The sequence below is a fragment of the Alexandromys fortis genome, unplaced genomic scaffold (genome assembly GCF_014885135.2).
Source record: "Alexandromys fortis isolate MF-2015 unplaced genomic scaffold, M_Fortis_MF-2015_v1.1 scaffold_50, whole genome shotgun sequence".
NCBI classification, from domain to species: Eukaryota; Metazoa; Chordata; class Mammalia; order Rodentia; family Cricetidae; genus Alexandromys; species Alexandromys fortis.
In genome coordinates, this window is record NW_026067932.1 from 2,745,098 (window position 1) to 2,765,624 (window position 20,527).

General features: G+C 46.7%; 1 protein-coding gene across 8 annotated transcripts in view; it reads right to left on the reverse strand.

Moving 5' to 3' along the window:
- Tmcc3 (transmembrane and coiled-coil domain family 3) overlaps nt 1-20,527 on the reverse strand; it is a 255,924-nt gene that overhangs the window by 13,560 nt on the left and 221,837 nt on the right. The window contains exon 1 of one of the 8 annotated variants that reach the window (XM_050145609.1): nt 1,690-1,819. The exons of 6 other annotated variants lie outside the window; for them this stretch is intronic. The gene's annotated coding sequence lies outside the window, so the exon portion shown is untranslated. Of the gene's footprint in view, nt 1-636; nt 936-1,689; nt 1,820-20,527 lie in introns of those variants that run through there. One more of the 8 variants, XM_050145608.1, reaches the window with a different exon arrangement.

The following is a 20,527-nucleotide window of genomic DNA, read 5'->3' on the forward strand; positions in this document are numbered from 1 at the left end:
CAGACCTCACAGTGTCTGAGTGACCCAATACAGGTCCCTTTCAACACTGAGTATAAAATCTTTGCCACCATCCTAAATCCTGCCCAGCGCCTTATCAGGAGGAAGCGATTCTGCCAGCAGGCAAAGGTCAGCAGGGAGGCCTCCTACCAAACCTGCACAAGTTTGCTAGTGTTCTTTCTCTCTTGACCTCTCTTCCTACACACGGTTGCCATGAAACGGACCCTTTCACATTGCTTCCTCTGGTGGAAAGAGGATCATGAAGGATCACGCCAGTCAGGCTGGAAGGACATGAATGCCAAACCACTGTGAGACTCGAAAACAAGATGCTTGTAAGAAGTGGACAGAGGAACTGTGCCTTTGGTTGGTCAGGAAGAAGGAGTGTCAGGTCCCAGAAGGGTGGTCACAGCGAGCTCACAGAAGCTGTGTAACCGTGGCTCATAACTGAATTGGAACAGCAAAGGGTCCACAAGAGAACAACAAAAACACACTGAACCTAGACACACAGGGCAATTCATGGGGCTGTGCAGCCATGAGGCCGGGAACTGAATTTCGCAGGAGATAACAGACTGATTGTAACCTCCTAAGACCCTCCCCATCGAAACCACACCACACAGTCGGTGCGAGGCCCCAGCTCACCTTTCAAACCTCGGTTGCACTGGAAGGATGCCATTTATCCTAAGGGAGCCAATCGGCAGTGAGTGGAGAAAGTGAGCATCCTACAGACTTTCTCACAGCCTCTGCTACTCATCTTCTTCTTATCAAGATCCTACCGTGCTTCTGACAGCCACTCAGATGCCTCTTCCCCACGCTTCCTCAGTGCCGGTAGAAGCCCTTTCCTTCTGCGAGCCTTCTTATTGCCCTTTTATCGCGTGGTCCTACTTAATCCTGTCCTTATTGCTCATCCCTGTACTTTAACCACCAGTCATCGGCCGGAGGGTGAAACTGGAGAGATGATGTCACAGCTGTACCCAGCCTTGGCCAGCACTTCCTTTATTCACAAAGGGTTGTCAACAACTGATCAGCTAAAGGTGACATCATTCTCTATTTCAAGGCGTCTACACCGAAGTCATTCAAGACATCGATTCATAGAATAAAAAACACAGCCTCAGATGTTCTGGCCATGCAGCCCTGACAATTCCAGGTAGAGCCATTTCCAAGTACCCAGATTGTTCTAGACAGATTCAACTAAAAAGAAACCTGAGTAGCCCTGAGTGACGATATACACAAATCCAAATGAAGACTTCCAGTCTTTGAACAAAGTATAACTTACTTCCAGTCTTTAAACGAAGTATAACTTGCACTCGGGAAAGATGTCAGTATGTAAAGTACGACGAACATTGACAATGTGAAGTACGACGAACATTGACAATGTGAACACACTGTGCCCTGCAACTGCATTGAGTTTAAAGCAGAGCAGAAGCACTTCCAGGCCCTGTCAACCACAGCTACATGGTTTTTCCCTCCAGGGGAATTCACAGAGTGTCCATTGGTTTGACCTATTTACACAATATTCTTGCCTTTTTTTTTTCTTTTTTTGCCCAACCCTGTTTATGACTCGTAGGCACTTGCTCTTGTCCTAGAATTCACAGATAAGATTGCATTAAGTTATATAAGTATCTAAAAGACAAGTGACATTCTTCTTTTGAGAATTCGCCCACTACGTCTGAAGAGAAATGTTAGACGGTTTACCTGGGAAAACGCATCGGTAAGTCTTTCTTACTGAACCAGCTCATCTTTCGTCAGCTCTCGGCACCTCTGGGCCGTTCAGTCACTGAGGTTGTCCCAAGGCGATGGGCCCAGTTCTCCTAAAGACTATAGGTCTGGGGCAACCTTATCTACAGAGCTGTGTTTACCCCCAGGAGGCCAACTGACTTCTGCCTTACTTTAAAGTCTCAACAATGCTTGGCAGGTCCTCAAGACTCTGGGTTGGGGAGAGCCAACAGCACTTAAAGCTCAAGTCAGTCAATCTTACTGCCTGCAGCAAGTCTCAGTTAAACACGTTTGCAGAGTGGCACAACTGTTTGGGGGGGTGCACATTCTGATCTTTTATATAAAGCCTGACCATTGCAGAGATAGTTGAGGGCCAGGTACACATTGCTCAATTTTCGGGGCACACACAGAGGTGAGCCCGTTCTACCTTGACTGGAGGTGAGAGAGTTTGAGCTTATTTTTGCTCTCTCAAAGTTGTTGTCAACAGGCGTGGCCGCAAACGAGATATTCTGACATAGGGTGTGGTTAATTAGTATTTTGGGTGTAGAGGATCTGCTCCACCTGGACCAAGGGTCAGAGAATTCAAGTCTATTCCTTGGGTCATGTTAATGATATCTGTCGCCTCCTCCCTCCCCGTTTGGAGTGTGGAAGAATAAAGGAGGAATTCCGTTTTCACTGAACATCCCTTCCAATGCTGTTCTGTGTTTCTGTCTCTTATTTCTCCCATGTCTCTGTTCCTTTTGCTTAGTACAGTCCTCATGCTCCTACCCTGGAGCGTTATGAGTTCTGTCGAAGCCGGTTTTCGACACTCAATGCCCACAGGTTTCCTGGGTGTCAACTGAGACAAGGCCATATGCGCGAGGAAGACAAGGAAGACAGCTGAGCCCTCCCTGCATTGCTTATCCTGGAACTGGCAGGGGATGGTGCAACCTGCTTTCAGAATCAGGCTGCGGGAGGAGGTCAGAGGTTCCCAGCCCACCAGCAGTCAGCATGGATATGGATTGCATGCACGAGGGAATGCGGGTTTTTCCCGGCACTGATTTACTAGCTACATGCTCTATTACCCAATCTGTAGATCTGTAGAATGGGGGGGGGGGTAGACACCAGAGTAAATGCCGTATAATTTGAGGAAATACAGCACACAGCAAATCAAAGCCGGTAATGGCCGCACAGTCCAGACTGAGGGCGCACTCTCCTTGTAGACCACACCGCCGTTGAAAAAGACTCTCCTTGCCTCAGTTTCCCCCTCTGTGAAATGGACTTAAAGATTCTTTCAAGAAGGGCTGGGGAGGGTAAAGGTTGCTGTTCAAGCATGAGGACCTGAGTTCAAATCCCCAGCACCCACATAAAAAGGCAGGGTACGGCTGCGCACACACATATAACCCCCCCCACCCCCCGTGCCATGGAGAGTGTGGAGACCCGGGGATGACTGGGGCTTCCTGATTTCTAGCCTAGTTTCAGGTTGAGTGGAAGAGCCTGCATCAGGAGAATACAGTGGGGAATAAGTGAGCAAGACACTCAATGTTCTCCCCTCACACACACATACACACACACACACACACACACACACACACACGTGTTCTCCAGTCACTGTGAAGAACAAATGATTAACAAAGAGCTTCAGAACCCGGCACACAGTCAGTGTTTCCTGTCATCTTCCCACTATTATTTAAAAACGTACTTTTATGCAAAATGTGAGGGAAAAGCAGGCACCATTGTATTACCAATGGCTATTTTTACAACACGGGGCTACAAGGGGTCATTCTTCATCATGCTTCTTCTGTATTATCCCATTTAAAAAATAAAGCCAGCCGTAATATTGTTTTGGCAGGAAGAGAGGTTGTTTTTGAAAAGGGATGGCTGACTCTTCCCGTTCTCCCACAACGACCTGGCTGTTATTACTTGGATAAAAGGCAGACCACCAAGCATCCCTGCGAAATACCATTTCTAATTGTGTTTTCTTCCGGCCGCAGAGACATTTCCACTGTCACCTCAATGTTCTAGAACAAAGGCTGAGGAAAGGCTAAGCTCTGGACAGACGTCAAAACCTGCCCTGAGTCATCTCTGAAGCCAATCAGGCCTCCTGCAGTGTCCCCAGGTAACTCACGGCCACCCGGGGTCCTGGCACAATGTGGTCCTTACGAGTGAGCTCAGGGCTTGGTGCTTTTCTGCTGTGCATTTATTTACCTCTCTGGTCCCTACAGGAAGAGAACAAGATGTGCAAGGGACACCCCGAGAACCCAGGCGACAAAGCCGGCAGGAGAAGGGGGCTGTGAACTTCTGTGTACCCTCTCTGGCTAACATAACTTGTCCCCGAAGTCCCCAGAGGTCCATGTACCAGTGCTATGGTGGCACAGCCATGAGAGGAAGGCTGTCATGGAGGCAGTCACGGTCACGCTGGCTTTACAGAAGCCCATTTTCTTACTCGGGAGTAGGTGGTTAAGGTAAGGCCACCCCGTATTCTTGGCCCCTTCTGCACATGTCAGATTCCCCTTCTGCTCCTCTGCCATGCTGTGATGTCACTGGGGTTCACCAGCAGGATGCTGGTGCTATTTGGACCCGATCCCTCCATTATCATAGACCAAAGAAATCTCTCTGTAAGTTAGCATTCTGTTTTAACAACAGACAGTGGTCTATAAGATCCCCAAGGGACCTGAACTGAAGCTCAGAACTTGCAGGGATCTAGTCAGATCAACAGACAGCTAGTAACCATCTACTGAGTCCCAAGGCCAAGCGCAATAGATCTCTGCCCATAGAAAGGCAGCCTGAATTTGACATACAAGGAAAGGGGCAGGTCCTTCCAACAGGCAACTACCTCCACAACAGTGGGTATTTCAGGGTACTTGAAGGTGCGGGTTTACACCCAGGCCACAAGGGACAGCATGGTCAGAACCTAAGAGTTTGGAGGGGTCTGTGGCCTGGCTTCTCATCACTCTTAGTGATTTTACTGTTTTTAACTTGTCTAAGCTGACTTCTGCATTTCCGGTCTAGAGTGAAGGCTGTTCCTACCGTGTGCCAGTCAGAATATGCAAGGCTTTGCCATGGCAACAATGTCAAAATCTCAGTTGCTCGCTTACCCAACTTCTCTTTTTTTAGGGTCTATTTCTTGCTCATGCCAGCAGCTCAAGTCAGCTGTAGGACCCGAGCCCTGCCAGAGCCGATCCCATCTGGGATGCTGCTGAGTTGTACACTGCTAGCTCCTTACGCATCTCCCAGAGACACACACCAGGGACTTGCTCCACATGTCATGCTCCTCTGTGACTCATGGGGACAAGGAAGCATTGTCCTGCTTCAAGCCAAAGAAGGACAAAGTCACCTTAGTGACAGATACAAGAGCTTATCTGTGAACTGCTCTCTGAGGTAGATTCTACTGGTGATAATGATTTTGCAAATGAGGGAACCAGGCACGGAGAAGTTAAGTAGGTAGCAGGACGTGTTGTTAACCAAGAGAGGAGCCAGGACAGCAAGTTCGAGCCTTGTTCCTCTAGAGCTTGCTTCCCTAACAGGACTGAGTAAGTCCGTGTGAATTAGGCACAATGCTAAGGGTTTTTAAGCGTCCACTTATCTTTAACGCTAGCCCTCTTTTATGAGAACACTGAGCTTACCAAAAAGATATATTGTCTCTTGAAGCCTATGGATCTCAACTTGGATTTATGAGATGCTCGAGGCTGGCCATGAAAACTTAACTCTACGGTGCTGTAAACATGACCGCCTGGGCTTGTGTGGACTCTGGGCTCCAGGGAGAATCCTGTCAGAAGATCTCCCTTCACCCCCAATTCTGCACTTATCACTTCCAGTAAGAGGGCCTCCTGAGCCCTGGTGTGGCTCTCTGGCATGTCCCAACCTCAAGTCGGATCCGTGCCATAAAAAGCGAGCCGTGGTTTAAGCCAAATGCTTTTATAGGGCTAAAAGGTTATTACTTTTATGGTAACAACACCTAAACATTTATGGTCACCAAGAGAAAAGACTGGGACAGAAGTATAAGGGAAAGAGAGGACAGTAAGGGATGGAGGTGGGTGGGGAGAAAGGGGATTTGGGAGTGTCATGTGACCAGCCACTGAGGCCCTGGCATCTGGGAAGGGAACCCAAGGCAGGCCTGGAGGGAGGACAAGGTTCCTCTCCTGTGCGGTGGCCTCTGAGCTCTCCCTCCCTTCCACCAGCAATGTATACTGTACTAGGTCACCTTCCTCCTGGCTTGTCACACACTTGAAAACCGTCTAGTGAGGCTGTGAACACAGAACTTAGAACACTTAGCTAGATAAACGTCAAGTATTTGCCGCCCCCCACTGCTGCCCCCTCGACAGTGTTTCTTTGTGTAGCCCTGGCTGCCCTGGAACTCACTCTGTAGAACAGGTTAGCCTCAAACTTAAAGATCCACCTGCTTCTGCCTTCCGAGTGCTGGAATTAAAGGCCATGTGTCACCACTACATGGCTGCACTTGGCTTTCTTGCTAATGGAGCCAAATGCACCTCAAAACACAACTCCCATCACCAAAAACAAAAAGCCTGGGCAAGCCTTTCCTAGAGACCTATGGCTGCATTCACACAGACACCTGCTCAGAAGACCTGATACCTCCATTCTCTGGAAGAAGGCCAGTCCCTCCCGACATGTCCCTAACTAGTAGTCTTCAGGAACCTTATGTGGCACCCAGAAGGACACATTTTTAGGGAAGTACCTTTGTCCAATGTCTGTTTCCAATTCAATTGGACAAGGACATTTCTTCTGATTGTCCCCACCTGACAACAAAGCGCACTACGTCCAGCACTGGCCCCAAGGGCCCAGCACCAACACTGTCACTAAAACATTTCCTCCCAGCACCTGGCTCCCTCCCTGACATCACTGGAAGAGGAATCTCCCGAGTGTCAAGGTTGCACTGCCTCATGCCCGGAAGGGAGGCCCTGCCACTCTGTAGGTAAGGACCATTTGGAGCCACAGCGGGAGGACACACGCCTTCGACAGCTCCATCCTTCTCTATAGACGCCACAAGCTAATGCCGTGGGGGAAGGTGCGTGAGGCAGCGTTTAAGGCTCTCAAAGGCAAATTCTTCAAGCATCCTCAAGCGCTTACAAACACTTGATACTGTAATTATAAATAATTATCTTCTCATTAAGCCTCTACCAGCCCGCGCTGCTAATCTACTTTGAATTACATGCACAGGAAAATACACATTTCTTCAAAAATGGCTCATAACTCACATTTTGAATTCGCACAAACTAATTTATGCGGATGAAATTCGTCTGACCTGGTAGAGATTTCCTGTGTGCTAGACATACAGGAGAATGATGTCGGAGTGAGGAAGAGGACTGTCCCTCTTAGAAGGACATGCAGGGAAAGCGGCGGTGACCTTAGAGAGAGCACAGTTTCCAGTGAAGAACAGACTGGAAACCGCACAGGCTCACGGGCAACACCTGCAGCAGCTGCTTCTAGGAAGAGTCTCCAGACACCCATGTCCCTGGAGCTCAAGAAAGTCTGGGAAGGGAATTGAGTACCTAGTACCTGGTCCTCCGCTCCTCAGGCCCTGGCACTCAGAGACGTCCTGAGAGAAGGGCTTGCCGGTCCTCTCGGGAGATGGTGAAGTAAACCCAGAGCAATTGAGTGCTGAAGCTTTTACTCCCTGACTCAGAATCTAGGGAAGGAATAAAATGAAAAGCCCTGGGCTCAAACTTGAGGCCTCTCAAAGGTGTCTGGAGACTCACCCACTCTGCCTTGCTCTCCTCTATCTAGACAGGCACCCCCAGGAGGAGCTGAGGAAGCAGCTGTAAAAGAGTCTCGAACTGGTCTTCACAACTTTTAGCCAATGGGCAGACAGAATACGACCAGGCCGGGGGTAGAACTTCTGCCTTCTATGACCTGTCCCTTTCTCCTGTAGTGCTGATTCGCAGACTCCTTTACCCCAAACACGCATGGTGAGAGCTCTTGGGAGCTATCTGTGCTCAAGTCAACTTTCTGAATAACAGAAACGTAGCACCAGTCCGCAGCCCTTCAGCATCGAGGACCTGAAGGTCTGTGCAGGGTCTTCCTGCCTTGGCCACACCCCACAGCACAGCCGCCCATTGTGTGGGACCTGGAGCAGATCTCTGTATGACCACTGCTATAAGGCTGGGCTGGGTGGAACACAGACCTATTGAGTCCTCAAGCTCCATAAGCAGCCGTCACGTCACGACCTCTACCGTACGGGTCTGAACGTGGGAGGCAGCAGATAACCGTGGTTACAGCTCAAAGACACAGAGCTGAGATCTTCACCAATGGCTCGGCTTTAACCTTCATCTCATTCCTGAGTATCTGACGAGCACCCAGCCCTGAATACTTGATGCATTTCCCTGTTTCTGTGCTGGCTCTCCAGCGTAGCGTGGCCTCCCATGTCCCCCGTCCTAACTCACCTTCCAAGGCGCAAATCTAACACTGACTCTTCCGAGAAGCCGCTCCCACCCTCAGGACCAGCTGGAACTGATGAGACCCGGCGTTGTGCCTCACCGCAAATTTGCAACTGCCCTCTTTATAGTGTTTATTCTACTTTGTGTGGTAAGTATTTGTGTAACATTTGCTCCCTCAACATTTGGAAGCCTCCCTGGGGAGAAGGCTTGGCTAACGAGCCACCTGTCTGCCCACACTGTTTCCTCAATAGAACCTCTGTGTTTGTGGAATGAATCAGTGGTTGACAAACAGCCAACTGGGACATCCAGTTGGTCCTCTTGTTTACACTTGTTCGGCTCCTTGCAATGAAATCAAGAAGAACCTGTGGCTGGGGGTGTGACCTGGCTGGAAAGGCAGCCTGGCTTTCAAGCTGGACTGGAGAATTGTTCACGCTCAGATACAAAGGAACCCAGCAACTCCCATGGGTCTCCTCTGCTCCTCATAGTGTTTGGGTGGTCAACTACCCAATGATATTTTTTAAGATTTAATTTTAATTCCGTGGATGTAAGTGTGTCAGTGTGTAGGTATGTAGATGTGAATGCAAGAACCCGAGGAAGCCAGGGGCGTCGGACTCCCTGAAAGTGGGGCTATAGGCAACAGCGAGCTGCCTGGTTGGCTGGTAAGGAACACACTCAGGACCTCTGCAAGAGCAGGGAATGGATCTTCATCTCTGAGCCGTCTCTTTAGCGCCCCCAAATGCTAATAAGAGTCACATTGCACAAAATATGAAGTCAGGCAGGACCTCTCCCTTCCTAAACGGCATTTCCCTGGAGGTACTATTATAATTAATGCTGAAAACACAGGTGCCTACTATATCGAACACATCTATACGTTTTGATTCAATCTGCTCTTTGTAATAAGGAGGCCGTCTTGTATTGACTAGAAAACCCTCAACTTATCCAATGAACCAGGAAGACTGTCAAATGTGGTAGCAATGTGGATGTACCCAGAGACAACAGTGTTATGTGAAATAAGACAGACATGGGAAATCAGATGTGTGTGTTCATTCATATAAAGAATTCTGAAAAAGCCGAGTTCATATGACTAGAAAAAAGAGGACAGAAGAAGAGAGAATGGGGAGAGACTGCTTATAGATACAATGTTACAGCCAGATAAGAGGAAGGAGTTATAGTGTTCTATTACCAGACAGCAATTATAGCAACAGTACAGGAACCTACAGTGAAAGCTACGAGAGAGAATTTTGAATGTTATTACCAAAAAAGAAATGATAAATGTTTCAGATGAAAACCCCAAGTAGTTTGAATTATGACATAGATGATATCATACTACTAGACATATTATTACATATCCCTAAAGACATACACTTCCGTCTCTGTCATTGAAAATAGTGCCACGTAGAGTTCCTTGATTCTTAGTAAGCATAATCCAATTGAGTATGACCTAAAAAAATACAGGTATCCTAGGGCTGAGTGAAGTTCAGTGCTCAAGTGCTTGCCTATGATCTGAGGCTTGAAGATGAAAGCCCAAGACAATTTAGTGCTTTTTATTTATTTATTTATCTATTTAGTGTGGGCACATGCCAGAGCACTGTGGAAGTCAGACGGCAGCTTGTAGCGATGGGTTCTTTCCTCCGATCATATGGGTCCAAAGGATTGAACTCAGGTCATCAGAGTTGGTGGCAAGTGTTTTGACCCTCTTGACATTGCCATACTCCTCACCCCTTAAACTATCAGATTATGCTTGTCTGTCTTGTCTGTCTGTCCATCCATCTCCAATCCACCCACCCATCTATCCAGATATCTCTAACAGATAAGAGACTAGAATTCAGACTCTCATTTTGTGGGTGGAGAGAGTGACATGGCCTATGTGGAGTCATCAAGCTGGCAAGTGGTTGCAGTCCCCATCTACCTGGCTGCTACCACAGTTGCTGACAGCCAGTGCCCGTGCTGAGCCGCTGGCTGGCCACATACGTGGACACAGAATGTTTTACTTAAGACAGTCCTCAGTGCCACAAGGCAATTGCTGGATCTGCTTTCAACCTGATATTAACAAGGGAAGCTTAAATCCCAAGATATCTTGCAGAATGAAAAATGCAGGCTACTTCTGTTTCAGCCACTGATAACGCCAGACGGGAACTCCCTCCTCCTCCTCCAGCTGAGTTCAGAACCCAACTGTCACAGCCGCTAAATGTTCGCCATCAGCCGCAGACGAGCACAGGATTCCTGCTTGCACTGTACTGCAGATTAAAGAGACTGGAGATGCTTGTTTCAGAGGGAGGCGAGGGCTCTCGGAACACTTTATAGTCCAAGGAAAGGATCCACAGAGAAATAAAAGACACTGTGAATTGTGGTTTTAAAGATAAACACTGTATCACGATCCATCTTAAAACCCAAGTCTATAGTTGGGCTAACTGTATTTCCAAAACAGAGGGAGCAGCCTGCCAGGGCCAACTCACAGCACACGCAGCGGCCAGGCAGCTCAGATTTCTTGGGACTCCACAGCCAAGTGTCCTACGGAGCGGTCAATGACCAGGTGGTGGCATAAGCGAGAGCCTTAGGCACAGATTTCTGATTCGAACCAACTTGATTCAAGCTGAAGTTCTGCCATGTTGTGTTACTTTGTATAAATTATCCCCCCCCCCTTAATTTACTTGTGAAAGGAGGACAGTGTATCTATTCTACAGGGTAACTGTGAGGTCAGAGTGAACCGGTGCTTATGAATGCTTTAACTGGCCTTGTGCAGAGCAAGCGCTGAAAATGGTCACCACATACGGAACCCAATGCACTCTAGGAAGATAGAAACTTTATTTGTTCAAGTCCAAAGCCAAGAGCAACAAGAAGACCATTGCTTTCATTGCCAACACATGTACACACACATCCCCACATGTGTGTGCAAAGCACAAACACAGATGTACAGCAAGCATGAAATTTGCCACTATTGAACTGGGTAAGTAGTTGAGTATCTGTTGTGATGTAACTTCTGCTTTTCCACGTGAAAACATAAAACACGACAATTCATATTCAATTAATTCCCTTGACCAACTGATGGCTTTAATCCTGCTTGAAAGCGCTTTAATTGAGAAAAAAAAATTCCCCAATTTCCTGTTTGCTAACTATATCTAATTTATTTATTTTTGTCTCACGTGTTTCATCTGCTTGTGCGTCTGTGTGAGGGTGTCAGACCCCCCTGGAACAGGGGTTATAGACAGCTGTGAGCTGCCATGTGGGTGCTGAGAATTGAACCTGGGTCTTCTGGAAGAGCAGCCAGTGCTCTTAACTGCAGAGACATCTCTCCAGCCACTGCTAACCAGATCTAAAGAGATGCTGACATTCTGAAGAATGTTCTATGGTTTCTCTCTGGCTGGTAGGTCAACAAAGTTCCTGTTGCTGTAAGTCTACCGCTCTCTGCCCTTCAGAACCCTTTCTGTGAAACTGTCTGTAACTCGTTGCTACCCTGGCAGGAAGATGAAGGATTGTTTGTTTTTACATGCAGAGAACACAGAAATGGAACTGACCCTAAGACTTCCCATCCTAAGAATAATTCTGTGGTTTTTGTTGTTTTGTTTTTGTTTATTTTTTTTAATGAGAGCTTAGAAAGGACCACATTCAAGAACACAAAACATTCGAGACAATACTTTTAACCTAAAAAAACGCTATAGAAACACAGGAATTGCTCAACGGCCCCCTCCTTCTCCATCACTGACTGGTTTTAATTAAACGGCTTCTTGGACAGAGTCAGCTGCGCTTCATTTAACTGACACTAAGGGAAGTGGATGGGCTCCAGGTGAGGGACTGGAGCCTTGAGATAACAGAAACTCTTGCCAAGGAAGAGTCGGCATTTTTAGGTTTTACCAGTATTGTGTTCTTGTTGACCAAAGCTATTGCCATGGTTTGGGACACGGGAGCTGAACGGCTGGTCCCTAGATGGTGGCACTATTTGGGGAGATGAGGCTCAGCTGGTGTGTGTGGTAAGCTAAGGAGTCTCTGAGAGTTATAGTCTGGCCCTGCTTCCAGCCCAACTCTTTGCTTCCTATCTATCAAAATGTGAGGGGCAGCGGCCTCACGCTCAGGCCACTGCCGAGCTGCCCCATCTGCCATGCTTCCCTGCCATGATGTACAGAATTGAACTAAAGTTCTCTTCCCTTACGTTGTCTGCGTCACTACAATGAGCAAAGCAATAAAGACAGTCTTTCGCAGAATAGAACGTGAATTGCGACACAACACAGTAACCTCAGGAAGACACCGACATAGGTGGAACAGCGATCTGTGCGATAGTTAACTTCAGACCTTAGGAACCTGGGAGAGGGAACTGGGAGGCCGAACTCCACAGCCTTTAAGGTCTCTGCAGCTCTCACACCCAGCAATCTGGTACTGACACAGAGCTTACTAAATACATTAAATTATGAGCAAATTGAGTATGCATCCGCTGTGGTATCAGTGTGGCCACAATGAAAAGCATGCAGCTAGTAGTTTAAAATGCAGCCAGCCAAAGGAGCAGAGGACCTTGCCACAGAGCAGCAGTTCTCAACCTATGGGTCGAGGCCCCTTTGGGGGTCCAACAGCTCTTTCACAAGGGTCGCCCAAGACCATGTGCATATCGGATATTTACATTCTGATTCATAACAGTGGCAAACCACAAATTTGAAGTAGCCATGGGAATAACTTTATGGTGGGGGATCAGCACAACATGAGGAACTGGATAAAAGAGTCACAGAATTAGGGAGGTTGAGAATCACTGCTGTAGAGGGAGCTCCTGAGTAAAATGCTTCAAAAAGAAAAGCACAGAACATTCAGGCTGAGACTGGCCCAGGGGTTACCCTTGCAGAAGTTGGGAGAGTGAATCACCAGGAGGGGGCGCAAAGGAGCACCAGGCTACTCCTGCTACTGATCCAAATGACAGTCGCTCTACCTAGGGTAGGAATCACCCAGCCATACATCTAAGATAGATGCGAGTTACTGAAAGTTATATCCCCCCCCCAAAAAAAAAAGTAACATAAGAAGCAAAAAAGTCTTAGACCATAAAAAGCAAGAGCTGTCAAGATCATCATTTTACAGTAAGAACATTAGCCTGTCAATGTGTGCAGCATTTTAGTTTCTGGCGTGTACATAATACTATCTGATAAATGATAAAAGTGTGTGTGTGTGTGTGTGTGTGTGTGTGTGTGTGTGTGTGTATGTTACCAGAACACAAAATGTAAATGAAAAGTACCGGAAGTACTTTTATCTGGGAGGTAAACGAGCTGCATCAGATTTAGACACGGAAATGCTTAATTTTAAATTCTGAAAAACAGCAATCCCCAAATACCATGTTGCCACACACTGGGCTCATGTCTTGTCTCATTACATAATGGTTACTTAGAGAGCCAATGTTTCTCAAAGAGGCTGGATTGAACTAGAAAGGACACCGACACACAGGCCACATTGTTTCTATGAGAGCGGACAGAATTTATTAAGTTCGCTTCCAAACCAGCCCACCCAGATCCAGACTCTCGATTTGGAAAATGCCCTCCCCTCCCCATCTGCTCTGTGAGGCTGGCAGAATGCTTGGCACGCTGGAGTCCCAGAGAGGGGCGTGACAAGATCGGCCCTGGGCATGGGCGTGTCCACTGCTTAGGTGGAGAGGCACACGGTGACCTGTGTGTAAGAGAATGCAGTACGTGTCACTCACAGAGAATGGACCGGAGAGGAAGCCGTGAGGAAGTCTGATGATTCAGTGAGGGTTCTGGTAACGAGACACCTGATATGGACTGGGGCGGGGGGGGGGGGGGGGGGGGGGGGGGGNAGGTAACCTCCCCCCGGACTTGGTGGGGAGGGGGAGGCTTGAAAAGCTACCAACATGCATGCGGCAGTTCATGACTGCTATCCTAACACCCAGGAAGTTGAGAGAAAAGGAAGCAAAAAAAAAAAAAAATCCAGTTAAGACAGTCTACCTGGAGAGCAATGTTTAGGAGATACTTTTAAAAAGTTGTGATTTATTTTTAATTTTGCATTTTGGTTTCAGGTTGTTTTTTTGTTTGTTTGTTTTTAAGAGAGAGTCTCTGCAGCCCTGGCTGTCCTGGAACTCACTCTGTAGACCAGGCTGGCTGCGAACTCTCAGAGATCCTCCTGCCTCTGCCTTTTGAGCACCGGGATTAAAGGTGTGCTTCACCAGCCTGCTACTGTTATGAGTTGTAAATATCTGATATGTAAATGGTCTATGCGACCCCATGAAAGGGTTGTTTGGCCACCAAAAGGGTCATGACCACAGATTGAGAACCACTTGTCTCAACTAAGGGTGCAAAGTTCCAGAGCTGTGACTAGGCTGTATTTCAGGGGTTTCATGTTTGGTTCATGTGCTGTGAGGCCACAGAAGACCACACAAGAATGGATGTGTCTGATTCAGTCAACATATTCTCATGTTACTGCATACCAAGGCTAAGTACGCTCGTGTCTTGGAGTCAGGGATCATGTAACTAGACCTAATATTAACACACAAACACATATATACACACACTTAAATACCATGCGCGTGCACACACACATGCACCTGACATACTCACATATAGTGTGTGTACACACAAACACACACCTCACATATATAACCACACACACACATACCACACACACTCACATACATGCATGCACACACTCACACACACAATATGCTCTCACACACACCACACACACATTCACTCACACAAACACTTGAAGCTAAGGCTAGCTAAGTCCTTAATCTAAGAGAATATTACCTATCACATATCCATCACATGATAGATAACCAATCGTTTTGCTTCTAAACTACACAACTGGTAATTTAGGACATTTCTGCTTGTTTTTCTCCTGGAGACCTTTATCAACAACTAGACAGACTCCAGTTATGATCAGTAGCCTCGGTTCCGGACAGATTACAAAGGCTCTGTTTTCAGGCCGAAAGGAAAGGCAGGAGTTAGAGAAGATTCTCTGAAGGGAACAGGTCATTTACTCATGGACTACAAAGGAAAATCTGGTGGCATGTCACAGTGTCACCTCCTGCTTTCCCTAAGCAGTCCAGCAGCATGGTAGTGGTGTGGTCACCTATTTCCTTGTCCAACTAGGTTGTGAGACAAAAGTTCTATCCAGGAAAGCAAACAGACAAACAAACCTAGATTAGATTAATAAGGGGGGGGGGTCTGTACCATGGGGAACTTGGTGATGGTCACTGTTACCTGTCACCTCGGCAGGATCTGGAGCCACCTGGGAGACAAGCTTCAGGCACACCTGGAGGATGAGGCTGGCCTCTGGGGACACCTTTGAAGGATTCTCTTTAATAGATTAACTGATGTGGGGAGAGCCACTCTGAATGTGGGCTTGAGCCCTGGCCTGCACCAAAAGGATGCTGGCCGGGCACTGGGCTCATTGCTCTCCGCTTCCCTCCTGCTGCCCTGATGGTTATTTTTGTCAAGGCATTTTTATCAGGGCAACAAGGAAAAACAACAACAAAACCAACCTGAGGTGGTGAGAGCGGAAGGTAGCTTGGGAGTTCCAGTGCCAATAGATCAAATCACGTGTCTGTGCGCTCCCTTAAAGCCCTCGCTCCCCTGGAGACTGAGAGAAATCAGATGGGGCACCTGCCTTGAGGTTGTTACAGAACTGCCTGCATTCGGAGCCATGGCTCGAAAACATATTGATTGTATGCCCAGCGGGTCAAATAGGCTTCCTTAATAGACTTCACTAGTCTATTAAGTTCCTTAAGATATATAAATGGTAGGGCTTTTCCCCCTTCTTTCTTTGGCCTTGGGAAAGCTGATGAACTTGACTCCACGGCTTTGAACAATGTAACGCCGTCTACAATACGCTATGCTTCATTAATTCAGCTCGGTCCACCTACTTTAGTCAGCATTTCAAAATGTTAGAGGACCATCTGTTGGAGATTCATCAACCCAGAACATCGTGAAACCTCATTCAGCCCGAGATATCAGCCTGAAACTCACGCGCTAACGTTTCTTTGGTCTCTATACTATTGTGGCTCACCGCTGTACAGGTTGTCACGTGTGTTTTATTGTTCAGGTCATTGTAAATACACCTCAACCCTCCGTCAAAGACTCATTGCTTGCTTGCTTTTCTTCCTGGATAAATTTGAACCTGATGAGGGGTGAATGCATACCTCAGAGCCCAGGACTGACTCCCAGTGTTCAATCGTAGGTGATCAGAGACAAAGGTGTGTTTATTTCACACCACGGGCCATGCCCTTCAGAGAAACTGATTTAATATGCATAAATAGAAGAAGTGAAGGTATTATTAGGCAAGAACTAAATGACAAGCGGATTTGGGGACAATCATCAGTTTGCCATTTATCCAGCATCTTTCATCAACAGCTTCAATAAATCTTTCTAACTGTTCTTGCCCCCCAGCCCAGATGTGACTATCACAAGATCTGCACGTCTATTCTGAGTGTCACGTAGGTAACTGACAGACACTCAGTCTCTACAGCTAACCCCCTCACTCCCTTGACCACTACACCCGCCTCGTTCTTTTTCCTTTATCTTCTTTCAGCTTGCTCACCCGCCTTTCCTTGTCCAGCTCAAATCTTTTATACTGCACGCAGGCTCACTGCCAATGTCTTTACTCATGTGGCCCCAGGCTACCCCTTTCAATGGTCACACACTGTCTATGGGATGGAGTTCAACTTCCTGAAGCTGGACTTTAAAGGCCTCCATGCCCTGACCCAACCCTGTGTTTGAACACATTCTGTACTTTCTCCCTCTTTCCCAGAGCGAACAGCCTGACCCAGTGAACCTTGTCCAGGCAGTGCTCAGGCCCGGATCAGTCCCATCTCTTTATTCACCTTGGTTTGGAGCCCACACAGATACGCTGTCCTGCCATGCCTTCCCTTAGGGGCTACTCGGTGCCGGGAAGTTTGCCAACACACCAATGCAATGTTAAACTCCACATCAGGGGATCTCCCATGTCCAAAGAGATCACAAGAAAAGTCTGTGAACGAGGCTATGGCAAACAGTTCAGTGGCCACAGGGAATGTCAGCACCATGGCCGCCGGAGAAGACAGTTGGAACTCTGAAATCTCTAGTCACTAGGTTGTAAACACATTCCCACTGTACACATTGTTAGTTACATATGGCACTTCCCTTCCCCACAATCCTGACCACTGTGAGGAGAAGGAAAAATGATTCTCCCCACCCCTGCTTTTGGGGAAGAACAGTGGATTGAATGTGGGGCCTGGTGCATGTAAGCAAGCACTTCATCAATGAGCCACGCTCACTCTCGGCCCTCCTTCTCTTTGTCTAATTTTCATTTATTTATTTATTTTGAGACAGAATTTCTCTGTGATTTCCTGGCTGTCCTAGAACTTGCTCTGCCGACCAGGCTGGTCTCAAACTCAGAGATCGGCCTGCCTCTGCCTCTCGAGAGCAAGGATTAAAGGCGTGAGCCACCACTGCCCGGCTTTACTTCTTACTTTGAGATCAAACTGTCCAGGCTGGTCTTGAACTCACTCGGGAAGCCTAGGTTGGCCTTGAGTTTGTAATCTTCCTGCCTGTTTCCTAGGTAGTTAGGATTATAGTTCTGTGCCGACCAGGCCCAGCTATTTAACCCCTTTGAGCATCCACATAATGTTTAAAGCAAGCAACTCTGAGAGATTTGAGTATGAGAAATAAAAATTAAAGTGTATCTAAGCCTTTGCCTTTTCTCCAGTTCCTTGCTGATGCTTCTAACGCCAGCGTCTGCTGCCACCTTTGCTACCACCACCACTTACTTCCACTTTGGAAACAGCCCAGACAACCATCAATAGTGAACCACTTAAAAAAAAAAAGGGGGGGGGGATGCACTAGGAAATGATGCGGCGGCTAAAATGGAGATGAGGCTGAATGGTGAACGTGGGAAGCTTTCTAAGGCAGCCCGCTAAGAGGGAAAGGCAAGATGCTCGGCTATGCCCATGGTACACATCCATCTTTGCTTCAGAAGAGGGAGGAGCGGGTTAATGTAGACGTATACATGTGCACTGTATGCACACAGAATTTTCTAGAAGGATATCCTAGGAATTCTGGATGGTAGTTACCCATGGGGCAACGGAGTGGGAATCCAGAGATGAAAGACTTTGTTTCATATTCCTTCCTGCTATTGCTTAGTTTTATGTTTAGTTTTATATTTTAAAACAAAGTCCCTAGTGCTTCTACCCTCAAGTGAGACTAAAAGGAAACTTTATTAATGCATGCAAGACCCTTCTCTCTCTCTCTCTCTCTCTCTCTCTCTCTCTCTCTCTCTCTCTCTNCACACAGAGTACAATGTAGGTTCCGGCTGCAGTGTGCACAAGTCCTAGGAGACTATACTGAAGTGGGGGGTGGGGGAAACCCTCACCTGGTGACATCATAGCTGCAGTACTATCACTGACAACACATTGCTCATGTGTCTGGGCAATACCTGTGTAAACAAACCTACTTCTTTAGCAGTCGGAGAAAAGGGTGACACCCACTTGCTCGGAAATAAAGGACTACGCCCCTGGTTTACACGCTCAGAGTACTTTCTGTCACTGTTGTGTCTTACTTTCTGTCTACATCACATCATTAAAAACAAAAGAGTTAACTGTAAAACAGCACCAAGCAGGTCCGCCGGGAAGCCACCGAGAAGAAGCCACTGCCAACATATGATGGCTCCCCGTGCCTCACTGCTCCTGAAGACCTTATCAGGTGGGCCAAGGTGAGGGCGAAGTCATCAATGTGATAATCTCCATCGTGGATGTTTATAACCCATAGATTAATGTGTATGTTTGTACCTCAGCTCTTGTTTTGTCTTTTTAAACAAAAAGTTTAAAGGGTAAAAAAAAAACATTTTAGAACAGAAGAGAGCTTACGAAGTAAGAATGTATATTTTTGTATAGTTCAGTGGCTCTCAATCTGTGGGTCGCAACCTCCTTGAGGTCGCATATATATCAGATATTTACATTACAATTCATACCAGTAGCAAAATTAGTGTTATGAAGTAGCAACAATACTAATCTTATGGTTGGGGTCACCACAGCATGAGGAACTGTATCAAAGGGTTGCAGCATTAGGGAGGTTGAGAACCACTGGTGTAGCTTGACAACATCTCTTTTATATGGTTTTTGAAGAAGTTAAAAATTTTCAGAAAATAAAAAAGGGACATTAAGATCAGTTTACTATTGAAGAAAAAAAATTTTTTGGTAAATTTAGTGGTGCTTAATAAGAGCCCAGCTTTTAAAAATGATACCTATTGGACCACGCATTAAGACTCCAGGTCTTGGGGCTGGAGAGATGCCTCAGTGGTTAAGAGCATTGCCTGCTCTTCCAAAGGTCCTGAGTTCAATTCCCGGCAACCACATGGTGGCTCACAACCATCTATAATGAGGTCTGGTGCCCTCTTCTGGCCTGCAGACATACAGAATATTGTATACATAATAAATAAATATTAAAAAAATTAAAAAAAAAAAAGACTCCAGGTCTTCACAGTCCCTGCCCAATGACTCAGGCACTGACTCATGCAGGGTGCGTCCCATCCTGGAAGCTCCATTAATGGTAAGCGCCCGACACAGGTGCATCACTAAAGTGAAACTCTTTGATATTTTTACCGTGTTTTTTCCATGCTGACAAGCGTCCACACGGACACTGCTAGGTTACAACTGCTCACAGTACCTAGCACAGCGCTGTGTATGCAAGGATTGGACCTTGCGGTCTAGCTACGGAGCTGGCTGGACCGCCCAGGTTGATGTATTTCACAATGTTTGCGCAATGACAGTACCACCTAGAGAAGCCTTTTACAGAACCTGTCCCCCAGAGTCGTCCCTGACATCATGACACATGACAGTGTCCCTTACCTTGGGATAGCTGAAGAGACAGACAGGTTACACAGAGCTCATGAGACTTCAGGGGGCTAAGCTGCTTTGTTTGTGATTCCTAGTCTTAAATGTTTGTCTGGACTTTCAAAAATGGTTTCTGCAACAATAGCTACAACAAACAAACAAACAAAACAACAACAACAACAAAATAAAGCTATATCCTTAAGATTGAAGCTACTTTCTCAGAAGCCAAAACGGAAGAGAACTTTGTTAATTACAGTATATATCGGTAGTTCTAGGGCTTTGAAATGAAGCCATGCTAAAATCAGATTACGATAAATTGGACATGTTTACATATAATTGATTCTTATGATGTGAAAAAAATGGCATTTGAACTGCCTTGAAGACCCAGAAACCCCATTGCTCAGACAGGAAAGTACATTAAAGGTTCAAAACAGCATCGGTCACAAAAGCAAACCATGGGAAAAACAAGAAACAATGCAAAGAAAACCCAAAGGCCTTGGGCAAAGCAAGTGGACATACACACATAAGATCATACATGGAGTGGACATACACACATAAGATCATACATGGAGTGGACATATACACATAAGATCATACATAGAGTGGACATACACACATAAGATCATACATGGAGTGGGCATACACACATAAGATC